The sequence below is a fragment of the Lissotriton vulgaris genome, unplaced genomic scaffold (genome assembly GCF_964263255.1).
Source record: "Lissotriton vulgaris unplaced genomic scaffold, aLisVul1.2 SCAFFOLD_4357, whole genome shotgun sequence".
Taxonomy (NCBI): domain Eukaryota; kingdom Metazoa; phylum Chordata; class Amphibia; order Caudata; family Salamandridae; genus Lissotriton; species Lissotriton vulgaris.
In genome coordinates this window covers 1-18,832 of record NW_028252050.1, presented here as the reverse complement: position 1 = coordinate 18,832, position 18,832 = coordinate 1, and positions in this window count along the sequence as shown.

The window sequence follows — 18,832 nt, the reverse complement described above, 5'->3', positions numbered from 1 at the left end:
AACTGCCTCCAGGCTGATTATTTCCCTACTGTTTTTGAACTTTTAAATACTCACATGTTAAACCTCACTCACAATTCACTCGCTGCACATCAACTAGGATTCTTGCCTCCAGTGCCATTTCCGTATTAATCAAATCTGAACTAAAAGGCCAGCTGTTATGTGTGACCTACTTGTGGCTTAGATTCTTAGTGCAGAAGAAGCGTTATTATACTATACTAAATTAAACAGAAAAGGTGTTTTCTATGGTGCACAGCTACAACACATGTATTTGAAGGTGCACTCTTATGTGAGGATGAATAAAGTAGGCTGTTGGAAATAAAGATTAGGCTCGGATCACACAATTGGATCAAGCATGGAAGCCAAGATTGATCCCAGGTTTTGTAGTTTCACATTGTGCAATTCACTCAATAGATAGGTGTCTGACTCTCCTGTTTGTCATTACAGATTAATGCTTCACCTTTCATACTTGGCATATGACATCACAGCCTGGGCAGCAGGCTAGGCTGTGAAAGGCAAATGAAAGCTAGGCTTGTTTTGGAGCACGAGGATCAAAGAGGATATTGAGCTGAACCACGCATCTGGCTTAAACCTTAAGCAGAACTAACTGTTTCAAAACCATTGTTACAAAAGAAAGTCCCAGATGGTGCAGATGTTGCCACCATTTGTGAACTGGTACGTGATTATGCTGAAGCTTTCCCAGCACTTCATAAAATGTATGTATCTGCGCTGGTTATACAGCTTTCAAACACAATCTGTGAGAGCTCCTTTTCAAACCTATCCTGCGTCCTCACACCTTTCCGACGCACAATGAATCATGATTGGAAACAGAATTTGACTTGTTTACCACATGAGAAAGAGCTCACGGCAAACCTATGTATGCATGAGTTTGTAAGGGAGTTTTCAAAGAACAATAGAAGATTACCTCTGACTGGAACTGGCAGTTTTGAAATGGTCGGTGTGAATACTGCTGGCAGTTTTAAAAAATACTCCTTTCTATTTTTTCAAATGTGTTACTGTTTTTCAAGAATTTTTATCTCTGAAAGTACTTTGCAAAAAAATGACAACAAAATAAAATGTATAAAGTTACATTTTTGCAGAGAAATAAGTGTTGGGCAAATTGCAATGAGTAAATTGACAGCCTTTCTAGTACAATGGTGTCAAGTCTTTCGTGTAGTAATAAGGACTTCCTTAATCTTGAATGCTTCATAATATGCTTAGCATTCAACTACTTGTGTTGAAGCCAGGGAGCTGGAATTTGAGGGTTTGCAGTTAGGTCCAGACATTGCTCTTACTGCATGGCCAGCTGGATTCGAGGGGTTGCAGTTAGGTCCACACATTGGTCTTACTTTCAAATAACTCTCCACATGCTCTGGGTACACACAGAAGTAATCCATTGTCTCATGCTGCCTGTGTGCAAGTACATATGTTGTAATCTAGGGTTTGTAGGCTACCTCCAAAAGCGACAAATTGGTCCCACAGTGAATATATTAAATTTCTTGGAGCCAGGCCTGCTGCTCTCTCAGACGAAAAACAATCTGCTTTTCTACTTCAAAGAGAACTCTCACCCAACCATAGCAAACAGCAGACTGCCACGAATAGGCACCCTATAACACTACAAGAGCCGACCCTCGGAGACGGTGCTCCCCAGGGCCATCAAAGGCTCAACAAAGACCATAAACGATTTTGAACTTGGACATCATTGTAAATCCCCCTAAGCAGTCCTACGGGATCAAGAAGTCCTATAGCAAATCGCAAACTTTTCCGATCAAACTACACACTCAATCAACACACATATACAAATAAATTAAAAAATAAAATGTATTCCCACATTAAATTCAAAACGAAACACATTTATATTGCTTAAACTTTTGCACCCTTTCCAACTGACAAAACTTTCAACCCTTCCTCGGAGACGGTGCTCCCCAGGGCCATCAAAGGCTCAACAAAGACCATAAAAGATTTTGAACTTGGACATCATTGTAAATCCCCCTAAGCAGTCCTACGGGATCAAGAAGTCCTATAGCAAATCGCAAACTTTTCCGATCAAACTACACACTCAATCAACACACATATACAAATAAATTAAAAAATAAAATGTATTCCCACATTAAATTCAAAACGAAACACATTTATATTGCTTAAACTTTTGCACCCTTTCCAACTGACAAAACTTTCAACCCTTCCTCCAATCCACAATCTGCCAGTTACCATAGACACACTTCACGGAACACCTAACTCAGCACAGAGGTGAAAAGTTCATCATACATTGTTGCAAATTAAAACACCAAGTATGCTTCACTTGAGAATATACCAGCTTATTTTATGTAACGTTCTTTGCTAAAACTTATTCTTTACTTATTCTTAACCATTAAAAATCAGCCTTTTAAAACACAGAAACCTTCATCGTAGCTTAGTGCAGAATGTTCTCGAACAACTAATCAATCCTTTTCTTTTTCCAAAAACTGCATGTTATCCACCATTTTAGAAAAAATCTCACTTTTCAAACTGCCACTTCATTTACATAGACCTTCATAGTGCATCCAGACGTCTCCTCAAGATGCGCACAGTGTGGATTCCCGAGGATCACATACCCCAGGGCTCAAATCTAACGTTGTGGACCGTGGGAACAGCCGCTAGGCCTCCACGATCCCAGCCAGCTCCCCACTTACTGCGGGAGCCGGCATTGCTATTCCTCACAGAGAGCAGCTTACATGCTTACATTCTAATTTCAAACATGATTTCAATAGTTTGTTATACATTTTATAAAATAATATACTACTGCACGCTAAAGCAGAAAAGTCAGCACAATTATGATAGAATACAAAATTGAAAAAAATAAATATATACTTCAACACTCACAAACTCGTAACCAGAGTACACTGTTTAATTTAAAAAACACCCTATCACAACTGGTTTTTCAAACGCATTGTACAATAAAATGTGTCACAAAGTAGGTCACGTACATAGTGACTCTATAACGTCACATAGAAAAATGAAGGCCACTCTTTCGCTACCAGGAAAACACAACAAAAGTACAACACCCAAAGTTCCATTGTAGTGATTTCTTAGTTGAAGGTCTAGTTGTCAGATCGACACACACACTCCCTCATGGCTGGTATACACCCACACCACACCCATTCAGCACATCACTCACTACACACGTGACCCTATCTATAAAAAAGGCGGAGCACAAGTGATGTACGCCATTTTACAGTTGTTCCCAAAGCATGGACCTACCAAAGGGCCCACTACAACATGTGTGGCCTCTTTCGTCACTGAGTTAGTAGTGCCCGAAGCACTGAGCAGGTGAGGAACCTGAGATTATAATGATGATGGGAGCACGAGTATGTCGTCAGCCATAGACGTATCAAGATTCGGCAACACGTGTGACACTTCTTTGTTGAAGATCGCGACTACATCATGAAGAAACTTGTTTCCACAAAAGGTGAGCAGTGACACTTGAGTACGCATCAGAAGGAGACAAAGGGTTGTAGCTGACTACATACAAAAATGCGACATAATATTTTAGACGAACGCACTCCTATATAATGTATTAATTTACATATTTAATTTTTTTTCCCAATAGCAGTAACGTTTTTTTAATAGCTGAAATGTCTGCAATATATTCAAGCAACTCAGTATACAATGACTAATCAAAATGTCCTTTTGTTTCCTTCAGCAATCATCCTTCAGAAGCAACCACGGCCTATCGAGCAACAGCAATGGAATTGTCTGCAACGTATTCAATATACTTTGACGTATAGAAGCAGAGTTCAAGTCGAGTGGTGATCTCTGATGGCCGCACTGTTTATACAAGGTAAGCACAGCAGCCTACATATACAATGTCATCATAGCAATGCATTAGAAATAAGTCGGCATAACGGGCGTCAGTAACGCAGTAGGCACTTCCATATAGACACCACTTGAACGCGGCACTATAACAAGTGAAATGTACCAAGTAAACTGTAGTGTTACCTTTATTTGTGAAAGGAGAGAAGCTCATATTATCAAACTTGGGCGACAAAATTATCGCCACTTTATCGGTAGGAAAGTGCTGCTAAAGTGGCGATAATGGGTTTGATAATATGCTCCATGGAATTCCAATCGAAGCTCATGTTAGATGTCCTTTACATCCTATATGACAGTCCACAACAAAAATAATGTTGAAATACTATAGTAAGATATTCAAGACTAGGATTGAAAACTACTGAGATCTAAGTTACAGATATAATAAAAATAGCGGTGAAGAACTACTAAAATGGCGGTGGACGGAGTACGTAATCAACGTTTGGCACCTCGACACTACCTTTCAAATAAATTTAGTAAAAATATGATTAATAATATATTACAAAAGTACAGCAGCTGATGACACACATGACCCGGAAAAAGAAAGCAACAAATTGTCTACCTGAAATAAAGAAACATTTGCTTGTTGAACTTCAAGAAAAAGAAAAAAAAACGTGGACTTCGAAACGAGGCTGCGCATGCGTAGAGAGTACAACTGCTACACAAAAAAAAGGAACGTTTTACATACTATAATACAAATGAAAGGGCATATTATCAACAAAAGGCGATACATTATAGCCGCTTTTATCGGCAGGAAACTGCCGATAAAGCGGAGGTAATGGGCTTGATAATAGGCCCTTGTAAATGCCCATAGCAGCCCAGGTTCTGATGTTAACCTGGGCTGCTATGGTTATTCACTAGCCAGTGTCTGACCCAGGGTGGTGTGGAGTGCAAAAAAACGATGGATTAAGGCCCAGATCCTTGTACTGGGGTGAATGTATGACATTGTTCTACATTCTGTCCATCAACTGTGTTTTTTGCAATTTTCACCCCGAGTGTGCTGGGTATACTCAGACGTGAGTCCCAGGCTCTCCACACCACTGGAGTCAAGCTATCCAGGCTGATGAAGGCTGATAGCCAAAAACCGGTCCTTGGATGCTTGATTCCGGTCTGGGAAAGACATGGCTTGGTAGTTCAGACTGGACTGTTCCCATGAGGCACAGGGTCAGAGCTGATTTGCATATAGCCAGTGTCTGACCCAGGGTGGTGTGGAGTGCAAAAAACCGATGGATTTAGGCCCAGATCCTTGTACTGGGGTGAATGTATGACATTGTTCTACATTCTGTCCATCAACTGTGTTTTTTGCATGGTTATTCACAAGGGCATATTATCAAGCCCATTAACGCCGCTTTATCGGCAGTTTCCTGCCTATAAAAGCGGCGATAATGTATCGCCTTTTGTTGATAATATGGCCCATTGCTCTTTTTTTTTACCAGTGAACTTAGATGCATATTATCAAGGACCAGTGTTAAAATTATCGCAGTTTTATTGACAGGAAACTGACGAAAAAACAGCGATAATGAGCTTGATAATACAGCCTTGTTATTTCCTATAGAAGCCCATGTTAACACCAGAACATGCGCTTTTATGGGAATTAACAAGGACGTATTATCAAGCCCACCCTCCCAACATTAATAAAAAACTCCAGACAATGCAGGTACCTGGAGCTGGAAGGTCATTTTACATATTTCTGTCCTAGAAAGGTGGTGTTCCCCGCAACGTGTACGGGGAGAGAGAAACAGAGAGCTCAAAACATATTTATTTTTAAAAAGACCGAGGGGTACCGCTCCCTAAGACTGCGGGGAGTAGGACCGTAACCCCCCCCCGCTCGTCATGACACCAGCAAAATGGCAATTTCCAGCACAGGGGAAAAATAACCACAGCAGCGATGTGGTTAATGCTTTATTGTGACTCGATTCTACCGACGCACAAGATGGCCACCAACACTTCCTGGTTTCGAGTGTTGACAGCCAATCAGCATGCAATATATATATTACCTACTGGGGGTCGTCAGTAGGTAGTTATAGTTAGGACCTAGTTTCCATAGGAAATCCGCAACATTCTATTGGAAATAACTTTGGCGCCGGTTGATGAATGTTCGTGAATTTCTCATAGAAGATGGCCCGCTCCGCTCCACTCCTTCCCTGAAAGTTTTGGGGGGATTTGTCAAGCAAGGGCTGAGAAAAAAGGGGGGTCCCAAAACGTGTTTTCCCCATGTTATTTTCCATAGGACGATTAGACACGGCTAGAGCCCGAATGGCTGAACGGAATTACAAGAAATTTGACAAAATGGTAGAGTCTGTTTCGCAGATTGCCCTTTTGTTTAAATTGTGTAAATACCTCCAGTAGTTGTTGAGAAAATCGAATGTAAAAAATGTATATATCTATAAGCGCGCACCGTGTGTGCACCCGTGCGCGCATCGTGCGCGCATCGGGTTTGCGCAAGCGGAATTCTGATTTGCTGTTAGAGGTCTGTGAACATTCGATTCGGTGGTAACCAGGAAGTGTTGGCCGCCATTTTGTCAGGGTGAGGCTGAAAAGAGGGCAGGGTAGAGAGTCCCTGACCCCCTAGCCTGTCTCAGGGGGTCCCTGAAGGACCCCGAAGGCCAAAATATATATATATTTTTTTTTAAAACGCGAGGTGCGCGCACGGTGCACGCACCCTCGAGGCTCAAGAGAGTAAAAAACAAAAGTGGAGAACATGAAAAGGGGTTATGGTAGAGACTCTATGACCCCCTAGGCCTTCTCAGGGCGTCCCTGAAGGACCCCAAAGGGCCCAAACCTTTTTTTTTTTTTAAATTGCGAGGTTCGCGCAAGGTGCTCGCACCCTTTAGCCGCCATTTTGTGTAGTTTCAGAAGGGAGTGAAAAATGAAATTGGAGAACGTGAAAAGGGGGCAGGGTAAATTCTTCATGGCCCCCTAGGCCTTCTCAGGGGGTCCCTGAAGCACCCCGAAGGGCAAAAAAAAATAGTCTTAAAAAAAAAAAAACAGTGAGGTGCGTGCACGGTGCTCGCACCCTTCTGCCGCCATTTTGTGTAGTTTCAGAAGAGAGTGAAAAACGAAAGTGGAGAACGTAAAAAGGGGGCAGGGTAGAGTCTCTCTGACCCCCTAGGCCTTCTCAGGAGGTCCCTGAAGTACCACGAAGGGCAAAAAAAACTTTTTTTTTTAAATCGCGAGGTGCGCGCACAGTGCTCGCACCCTTTGGGCGTCATTTTGTCACTCCGAGTTAGACGAGAATCAAAAAAAAAGTGGAGAACGTGAAAAGGGGGCAGAATAGAGACTCCCTGACCACCTAGGCCTTCTCAGGGGGTCCCTGAAGTACCCAAAGGGCAAAAAATCAAATCCACTTTTATTTTTAAATCTCGAGGTGCGCACACGTTGCATGCACGTTGAGCGCACGTTAAAAAAAATAAAATAACAAATTTCACTGTTTATATGTTGATTGAAGATGTCGAATATACTGTTCAACTTTATGCACATTAAAAAAAAAAGCTGAGCCATTGCAATTTTCCGGATACAGTAAATCTAATACAATATACATAGGCAGTTTGCTATAAAAAAATATAAAAAATATAATAATTGATACAGAAATTAGCCTTTTAAAAACCTTTGAAATTCATTTAAAAAACCATAGGTTTCACACATGTCATAGTTTGGAATTAGCATTTAAAAAACCTTGCAAATTCACTAAAAAAACATAGGTTTCACATACGTTATAGTTAGGAATTAGCATTTAAAAAACCTTAGAAATTCACTGAAAAAACCATAGGTTACACATACGTTATAGTTAGCTAGACATTTCTCTCATACAAAACCATTGAAATTCCCCCGTTATAGTTAGTTCAGCTAACTATAACTCGCACGCCCAAAATGCACTGCTGATGATGTCACATATTACATCACTCATGACATGGTCAGTGACATCACTCATGACATCACTGATGACATCTCAAATGACATCACTGATGATATCATCCTTGTGAAAGAGTGGCACACCTCCTTTTACTCTAATATAACCTTTGATACACACATTCAAAAATAGAAACTAACATTTTCAAAATAATGCAGATAACAATACCAGTTAGAACAACCTATTCAGTAATTTTAAAATCTACAAACACATCCACTCATTCACCAACGGTTCTATATACTCACTCATACATGTACTCACTCATCATATGTACTCATACACCTATACATCCTGTTACACACTACTACTCATTCATATAGTTACTCACACACATATTCACACATGCAAAAATCCATTTACTTGATTATACTGCTATATACACACCACTACACTTACATCTACAGAAACATACACTTATTTACTCTCTTAACCCCTTCCATGCTGATGACGGCTCCCGGCCAGGAGCGCACCCGCGATCGGAATGTGCCGCACAGGCGCAGAATCGCGGCCGCGCCCAAGGGGTTAAACAATCACTTATAGAAACACATACATATTTATACAGGAACTCTTCCAAACTCTCACTCTCACATATACTCAATTATATACATCAATATTCACATATACTAGTTTAAAACATATGTAGTTACTAATAAAGACACTACTGAGACACTCATTCACTCAATAACACACCCATACGCACACTCATTCTCCTATACAGTGCTGCACACATGCTGTCTTCAAAAGACACACAATCAGTGAGTCACTCATTCATGCATCTATGTGGTAAGTAATACCCCCACCAAACCATACACATACTCATACTGATACTCAAAAAACCAACTAATAACCCATAAACACACTCATGTAGCTACTCATCAACCCATGCAGCCACTTATATACAAACTGAGATACTAATACAGATATTTAAATATTTAAACATTACTCGTTAATACATGTATTCACTAAGATACAATTAATAAGTCACTTATACAATCAATTTTACAAAAAAAACATCCAATTAGACACTTATTTACCCATTTATTCTTCCGGTGACCTATATACATATATAAAAAAATTATATTTTTCAGAAAGACACACATTCACTGGATGATGTCATCAGTGATGTCATTTGAGATGTCATGAGTGATGTCATGAGTGATGTCACTGACCATGTCATGAGTGATGTTAAATGTGACGTCAACAGCAGTGCATTGCGGACGTGCGAGTTATAGTTAGCTGAACTAACTATAACAGGGGAATTTCAATGGTTTTGTATGAGAGAAATGTCTAGCTAACTATAACGTATGTGTAACCTATGGTTTTTTCAGTGAATTTCTAAGGTTTTTTAAATGCTAATTCCTAACTATAACTTATATGAAACCTATGTTTTTTTAGTAAAAATATATATATATATATATATATATATATATATATATTTATACATATTTATATATATATATATTTATACATATTTATATATACATTCAACAAGAATGCCTCTGCAATGAGGACGCCACTCCGCACTCGATGGAGTAACAAATCCTTTTATTCAGAACAGCAGCTATACCAGGTCGGTTTTATAAAATGTCCCAACGCGTTTCGAAGTACCTTACGTCTTTGTCAAGGGGCAGGCAGCAAGAGGCGGTGAGAGCTACACACGTCATTTCCCCACTTTTGTATGCTCTCTCCAGTGAGGCATATTGGTCGGTGTAGTTCCAATCAATTCCCCACATTAGGGTCCGTTTTCGTGCTGTACTTAATTTTTCCTGCGGGGAATTGATTGGAACTACACCGACCAGTATGCCTCACTGGAGAGAGCATACAAAAGTGGGGAAATGACGTGTGTAGCTCTCACCGCCTCTTGCTTGTTTTGTAAAAGACACTGGTGATTTTCTTACAAAAATTAAAAATGTAGATTGGTCCAATGAATTATGTCTAATGACTTTAGACATAGAATCCTTGTATACCAGCATCAATCACACACAAGGATTAGCTGCGGTTAGACACTTCTTAGCCACCAGACCCATTGAGTTGTATGCGCACAACAAAATGATTGTGGAACTAATTGATTGGTGCTTGCATAACAATTTTTTCCTGTTCAACAACATCTTGTACAAACAGAGGAGGGGAGTTGCTATGGGGGCCTGTTTCTCCCCGAGCTGCTGTTCTGAATAAAGGGATAAAGGGATTTGTTAATCCACCGAGTGCGGAATGGAGTCCTCATTGCAGAGGCATTATATATATATATATATATATATATATATATATATATATATATATATATATATATATATATATATATATATATTGACTGAAAAAACCATAGGTTATAGACCATATATAGTTACTGATCACATCCCTGATGATATCATTCATGTGATAATACGATGAACCTCTTCAGACTCTAATATAACCTTAGATACAATCAGTGTAAACAGACACTCACAGACTGTCACTCATCCATGGAGTTACTCACACACCTAGTCAGTCATGCAAAGAATCAATCACACCTCCATTTCCTCAACTATACAGTTATACAAACTTTACTTATTCAAACATATACTAACACATATTTACTCTCTTATACAATCCCTGATACAAAATCACAATGATCCATACAGCCACTCACACATTCACTGGCTCTTATGCATAGTTATTTATATATGTCAACTCTCACATGTACTGTGTTTTACATATGTACTTACTTTGGCATGTAGCACTGAGATATCCATTCGCTCACCAATACACTCATGCACACAGTCAACCGCCCATACAGCTGTTTCCACATGCACTTTTGAAACCATACATCTAGTGAATCAACTGCTCACACATCTATGCACAGAGTCATACACCTCCCAGCCACCCACACACACACTCAGTCTCCCATACAAATACTTGGGCAACCAATCAATAACCCATATAGTTACTCATATAGCTACTTATCAACACATGCAACAGTTTACAGAACAACAGACATACTGATGCACAAATTAAGACAGTTTAGTCACTAACCCATGCACTCAGTGAGACACATTTAATCACTCACTCATACAGTCAGTCATGCACCTACTAAATCCTTCATCCAGACACTTATACATCCACTCATTCTTCAATATGTAAGACATATTTTAACTTTACAGAAACATACAGTCACTGGATGTTGTCATCAGTGATGTCATTTGAGATGTCATCAGTGATGTCATCAGTGATGTCACTGACCATGTCATGAATGATGTAATATGTGACATCATCAGCAGTGGATTGCGGGTGCGCGATATATAGTTAGTGCAACTAACTATATATGGAATTTCAATGGTTTTGTGTGAGTAAAATAAGGTTTTGTAAATGCGAATTCCTAACTATATATGGTCTATAACCTATGGTTTTTTCAGTGAATTTTCAAGGTTTTGTAAATGCTAATTCCTAACTATATATGGTCTATAACCTATGGTTTTTTCAGTGAATTTTCAAGGTTTTGTAAATGCTAATTCCTAACTATATATGGTCTATAGCCTATGGTTTTTTCAGTGAATATATATATATACATACATATATAAACATATATCATCTGTATATCTATATAAATACAAACATAAATGCATGCATACATATACTTATATGCATACAGATGCATGTTATTTACATGAAAGTTGAAAAAACACTAATAAAAGCAAAGCTAAAAAGTCACCTCATTACAAACAGAATGGCTTTAACTTAAACGAGGGCGAGATCTATTGCATTTTCAATGCTTGTTTACTTTGGTTCCATCAAGAAGGCATTCAGATGTGTCACACATTTGCCATAAATTCTGAATGTTAGCACTCTAGTTGCACATTATATCACTGTAGTAAAGCTACTGCTCACTAGGGACGTCTGCTGCTGGTATTCAAAGTGCATGTTTCAGTCTGCATGTCAGAATTTTTTTAATGAAATAGAAGAGGATTTGAGAAGTCACTCAAAATGATCCCTAATTTTTCTTTCTGAAGCACTAATCATACTTTCTATGGCAAAATTAACCCCCTCATGTTGTTCCTTTTTAAATTGAGTGTTTATCAGACTTACCACTTCATTCCAATCAAGATGGCTTCTGGTGTGCCATACTTTTGTCATAAGTAAGACTGTTAGCGCTCTAGTTGTTCTTTAGAACACTCTGGGACATTCTGTCATTGGGCTATACTTGGGGTACATCTGGGTGATATTTGGGCTACATTTAGGCTCTTTTGTCTCTGGTGGCCATCTTGGGAGACTGTATGTCAGAATTTTTTAATGAAATTGAAGAGGGTTTGAGAAGTCACTCAAAATGTGCCCTAATTTTTCTTTCTGCAGCACTAATCATAATTCATATGGCAAAATATGACCCCTCATGTTGTTCCTTTTTAAATTAAATGTTTTAAGAGTTACCACTTTATTCCAATCATGATGGCTTCAGGTGTGCCATACCTTTGTAATAAGTAGGACTGTTAGCGCTCTAGTTGTTCTTTAGAACACTCTGGGACATTCTGTCATTGGGCTATACTTGGGCTACATCTGGGTGATATTTGGGCTACATTTGGGCTCTTTTGTCTCTGGTGGCCATTTTGGGAGACTGCATGTCAGAATTTTTTATTGAAATAGAAGAGGATTTGAAAAGTCACTCAAAATGTGCCCTAATTTTTCTTTCTGCAGCACTAATAATACCTTCTATTGCATAATATACCCCCTCATTTTGTTCCTTTTTAAATTAAATGTTTTAAGAGTTACCACTTTATTCCCATCACAATGGCTCCAGGTGTGCTATACCTTTGTAATAAGTAGGACTGTTAGCGCTCTAGTTGTTCTTTAGAACACTCTGGGACATTCTGTCATTGGGCTATACTTGGGCTACATCTGGGTGATATTTGGGCTACATTTGGGCTCTTTTGTCTCTGGTGGCCATTTTGGCAGACTGCATGTCAGAATGTTTTAATGAAATAGAAAAGGATTTGAGAAGTCACTCAAAATGTGCCCTAATTTTTCATTCTGCAGCACTAATCATACTTTCTATGGCAAAATATACCCCCTCATGTTGTTTCTTTTTAAATTAAATGTTTTAAGAGTTACCACTTTATTCCAATCAAGATGGCTTCAGGTGTGCCATACCTTTGTAATAAGTAGGACTGTTAGCGCTCTAGTTGTTCTTTAGAACACTCTAGGAGGCTGCAGTAGAACACAAAGGAATCAACTGACAGTCTCTGTCCTTGTTGCATGTACATGTTTTACTGAGAATGTCAGACTTCATTTTCACATGACTGAGAAAGATAATGTGAATTTACAGAAAATATGCTTTCAGTTTAGCTTATAGATCCCCTTCCAAACCACTGTGGGAAAATCATGAGATATTAGTTTTCTTTCAAACAATATTCATGATATCACAGCAGAAGGTTTTTTCACATGGTAAAATCACCTTAGAACCCACCACAATTCCTAAAACGAGTATGGTACCATCAACAAATGATTTATAATGTAACTAAAGTCCTAAAACCCTCTATTAACTACAATGCTTTTTAATGAGGTGCTATCATGTATATTGGTCCCAAGATGGCTGCCAACACTTCTTGGATGAAGTGCTGACAGCCAATCAGATCAGATGTGTGGTTAGGCTCCGCCCAGATATATATCTTTTTTTGAACCTAAATTACTCAAAATCCACTGGAGCACATATATTGAGACCTAGCAAAGGCACATCGGGCTAACAGTCCCTACAATTTTGCCAAGTTTCGTGCAAATCCATTCAGCCGTTCGAGCTAAAAGTGAGGCCAACCGCCCTATGGAAATTAACATGGGAAAAATGTGTTTTGGGACCCCCCTTTTTTCTCGGCCCCCCTTGATGAAACCCCCCCAAATTGTCAGGGGCTGCTCAGAAACAAAATGTTCCATTTTCCTGAAAATTTCAGCCAATTCCGTCCACAAACGCCAAAGTTATTAGACATAGAATTTTCAAAAATCCCATAGAGAAAAAATCCTAACTATATATACCTACTGGCGACCGCCAGTAGGTAATATATATATATATATATTCACCGAAAAAAAACATAGGTTTCAGAGACGTTATAGTATTTTCTCCATAGTATGTGTTCTTCGAGAATAGGAACTCAATTCAATTTATTATTAAATGAGGGGCCTGTTATTTATATATATTTGCCGTATTTGTAAAGTAGTATGAACTTTTCCTCCACATAACAATGAAATTCATATATTTTCCGTATTTGCACAGTAATATGAACGTTTCTGCCACATAAGAATGAAATGCCATGCATGTATCCAAAGCCCTTGTTATGTCTACAATTAGTTTTGTCATAGATATGTGAATGCTAGTCTGTCTTCTTACCACTACCCCATGTTTTAAAGTCTTTTTACTATGGGTTTTACTGGTCGGATTACAATCTGCTATTTCATTGGTGGTTGGTAATTTAAAATTGTGTTGGGCACTAAGCACTTTCATCTGGTGAGCAAGGCGACTGAGTTCGCCGAAACGTGTCGGATTGTGGCATGGAGAGACGCCTTTACTGCAACTGACGTCTCCAGGCGCACTGTGTACAGGGAGACGAGCAGTAGGAAGTGTGGGCTGTAATAACAGTTTCTGCCCAGTACAAGTGCCGGTTCAAGTCCAACCACGCTCGACATCAGCCCCTCAAACTTGAGACATCCAAAAAACAGGCTGATAGTAATATCTCCCAAAAACGCGAAGAACAAACTGCATGATGGGTAAAGCAGTCCTTACAACACTTTTTGTTTGTGTCTTAGAGCGTGAGTAGGAGGATCACAGCCTACCTTAGGAGGATGGCCTAACACTTTGAAATCAACTTAGAACCACAGCGCCAGAGGCAACTGATGAAGGCTTTCGCCGAAAAGCGTCTTACCAGGCTCTGAACTACTATAATTACAGCCACGCCGTGTCCCCTTCTGTCCACTCAACGGAGGAAGATGTTCTTTGAAATATAAGCGTGTTGTCAATGTCACGTACTGGGGACCCTTCCTTAAAGCATCACAGGATCATTGGCACTTACCTAGATCACAGCCCTTCCCTGGAAGCAGTGGGACTGCTGTCTGTTGACAGCCCATACAAATGGAGAGACGCCACTACTGCAACTGACGTCTCCAGGTGCACTGTGTACGGAGAGACGAGCAGTAGGAAGTGTGGGCTGTAATGACAGTTTCTGCCCAGTACAAGTGCTGGTTCAAGTCCAACCACGCTCAACATCAGCCCCTAAAACTTGAGACATCCAAAAAACAGGCTGATAGTAACATCTCCAAAAAACGCGATGAACAAACGGCATGATGGGTAATGCAGTCCTTACAACACTTTTTGGGAGTCTCTTAGAACGTGAATAGGAGGATCACAGCCTACTTTAGGAGGATGGCCTAACACTTTGAAATCAACTTAGAACCACAGCGCCAGAGGCAACTGATGAAGGTTCTCGCCGAAACGCGTCTTGCCAGGCTCTGAACTACTATAATTACAGCCACGCCGTGTCCCCTTCTGTCTACTCAACGGAGGAAGATGTTCTTTGAAATATATATATATATATATTTATTTTTTTCACCGAAAAAAACATAGATTTCAGAGACGTTATAGTTAGAAATTAGCATTTAAAAAACCTTGGAAATTCACAGAAAAAATATACGTTTCAGGGGTGTTATTGTTAGCTGGACATTTCACTCGTACAAAACCATAGAAATTCCTCTGTTATAGTTAGTTATGCTAACTATAACTCGCTCGCCCACAATGCACTTCTGATGATGTCACATATTACATCATTCAAGACATGGTCAGTGACATCACTGATGACATCTCAAATGAAATCACGGATGACATCACTGATGACATCATCCAGTGAATGTGGTTTAGTTTGAAATGTAAATATGTATTATATATATATACATATATATATATATATTCCATATATAGTTAGTTGCACTAACTATATATCGCGGACCCGCAATCCACTGCTAATGATGTCACATATTACATCATTCATGACATGGTCAGTGACATCACTGATGACATCACTGATGACATCTCAAATGACATCACTGATGACATCACTGATGACATCTCAAATGACATCACTGATATCTCATTTGACATTACTGATTACATCACTGATGATATCATTTATGTGATAATACATCTTCAGACTCTAATATAACCTTAGATACACTCAGTGTAAACAGGCACTCACAGACTGTCACACATCCATGGAGTTACTCACACACCTAGTCAGTCATGCAAAGAATCAATCACACCTCCATTTCCTCAACTATACAGTTATACACACCTTACTTATTCAAACATATACTAACACATATTTACTCTCTTATACAATCCTTGATACAAGTTCACAATGATTCATACAGCCACTCTCACATTCACTGGCTCTTATGTTCAGTTATTTATATATGTCAACTCTCACATGGAGTGTGTTTTACATATGTACTTACTTTGACATGTAGAACTGAGATATCCATTCACTCACCAATATACTCATGCACACAGTCAACTGTCCATAGAGCTGTTTCTACATGCACTTTTGAACCCATACACCTAGGGAATCAACTGCTCACACATCTATGCACAGAGTTATACACCTCCCAGCCACCCACACACATACTCAGTCTCCCATACAAATACTTGGGCAACCATTCAATAACCCATATAGTGACTGATATAGCTACTGATTTAAACATGTAGCAGTTTACAGAAGAACATAAATAATGATTGCCAAATTAAGACACTTTAATCACTAACCCATGCACTCAGTTAGACATATTTAATCATTCTCTCATACAGTCAGTCATGCACCTACTAAATCCTTCATCCAGACACTTATACATCCACTCATTCTTCAATATGTAAGACATATTTTAACTTTACAGAAACATACAGTCACTGGGTGTTGTCATCAGTGATGTCATCAGTGATGTCATTTGAGATGTCATCAGTGATGTCATCAGTGATGTCACTGACCATGTCATGAATGATGTAATATGTGACATCATTAGCAGTGGATTGCGGGTCCGCGATATATAGTTAGTGCAACTAACTATATATGGAATTTCAATGGTTTTGTGCAAATAAAATAAGGTTTTTTAAATGCTAATCCCTAACTATATATGGTCTATAACCTATGGTTTTTTCAGTGAATTTTCAAGGTTTTGTAAATGCAAATTCCTAACTATATATGATCTATAACCTATGTTTTTTTCTGTGAATTTCATTGGTTTTTTAAAAGCTAATATCTATAGCTGTAAAATATATTCTTTATTAAGTGACGTATCACGTAGCCCGTGAGACGCCTCATGATGCATCGCATAACCGTGACATATCGTCTCTGCAGCGCAAACCAAACCCAAAACGTAAGCGCGCCAGAACACGCTTAAAGATATATATATATTTTTTTAACCTTAATTAGACAAAATCCACACGTGCACATATCACAAACGTTCAAAAAACACAATATGTCGGGCTCCCGTTACGCTGCCGGTTAGCTGCCCGGTTAACGTACCAGGAAGCACCTTTACAGCGAAAAATCGCAATTTTTTTTTTCACCCCCCAGGGAACTTTAATAGCCCCCTCATCAATCCTAGGGGTTCAGGAGGGGTCTGCCTTACCCCTTTCATTCATTTACACCTTTTTTTTTTCCACCTCTTGTCTCTCGATCCCACAGAGAGACAAGATGGCGGCCGCTCCAGACTGTTTACAATGATAACAGCCAATCAGCTTCTCCTCAGACTCCCGTTACACTGCCGGTTAGCTTCCCGGTTAGCTGCCCGGTTAGCTGCCCGGTTCGCGTACCAAGACGCGTCTCTACGGCGAAAAAATCGGATTTTTTTTTTTTTTTTGGCCCCGCGTGGCTTTATAATGTCCCCCTCATCAATCCTAGGGAGTCAGAAGGGGTCTACCTTGCCCTCTTTCCTTCATTTCCCCCTTTGTTTTGGCCTCCTCTTGTCTCTCGATCCTACCGAGAGACAAGATGGCGGCCGCTCCGGACTGTTTACAATGTTGACAGCCAATCAGCTACTCCTCAGACTCCCGTTACACTTCCGGTTAGCTTCCCAGTTAGCTGCCCGGTTAGCTGCCCGGTTCGCGTACCAAGACGTGTCTCTACGGCGAAAAAATCAGAATTGTTTTTTTTTTTTTTTGGGCCCGGGGTGGCTCTATAATATCCCCCTCATCAATCCTAGGGGGTCAGAAGGGGTCTACCTTGCCCCCTTTCCTTCATTTCCCCCTTTGTTTTGGCCTCCTCTTGTCTCTCGATCCTACCGAGAGACAAGATGGCGGCCGCTCCGGACTGTTTAGAATGTTGACAGACACCGGAGAGCCAATCAGCTTCGCTTCGCAAAGTTCCGATACGCGAAAAGTTCGCGAACCGGAGCGCTGCCCGGAGCGCTGTTACAGATATATATCTTGTTTTAAACGTTAATTTCTCAAAATTCACTGAAGCACATATATTGAGACCTAGCAAAGGCACATCGGGCTAACAGTCCCTACAATTTTGCCAAGTTTCGTGGAAATCCATTCAGCCGTTCTGGCTAAAAGTGAGGCCAACCGCCCTATGGAAATTAACATGGGAAAAACGCGTTTTGGGACCCCCCTTTTTTCTCGGCCCCCCCTTGACGTACCCCCCCCAAATTTCCAGGAGCTGCTCAGAAACAAAATGTCCTGAAAATTTCAGCCAATTCCGTCCACAAACGCCAAAGTTATTAGGCATAGAATTTTCAAAAGTCCCATAGGAAAAAAATCCTAACTATATATACCTACTGGCTATCGCCAGTAGGTAATATATATATATATATATATATATATATATACACCAGTACTCTATCAAACGAATCCACTCAAAGGACAGGACTCAGATAGATAAGCGCGGACCCAATCTTTCGTGCTTTTCAGTTTTTATTGAAAGAAAAATTTGCCACGCATCAGTATGCCGCCATGACGCGTTTCGGTCCGACCTGGACCTTGATCACATCATCATATATATATACCAATCTGCATTGAAGATTGAGTGGATATACAACTGTCTGGATGGAGAATTTAGTAGATGTCTGACTGTT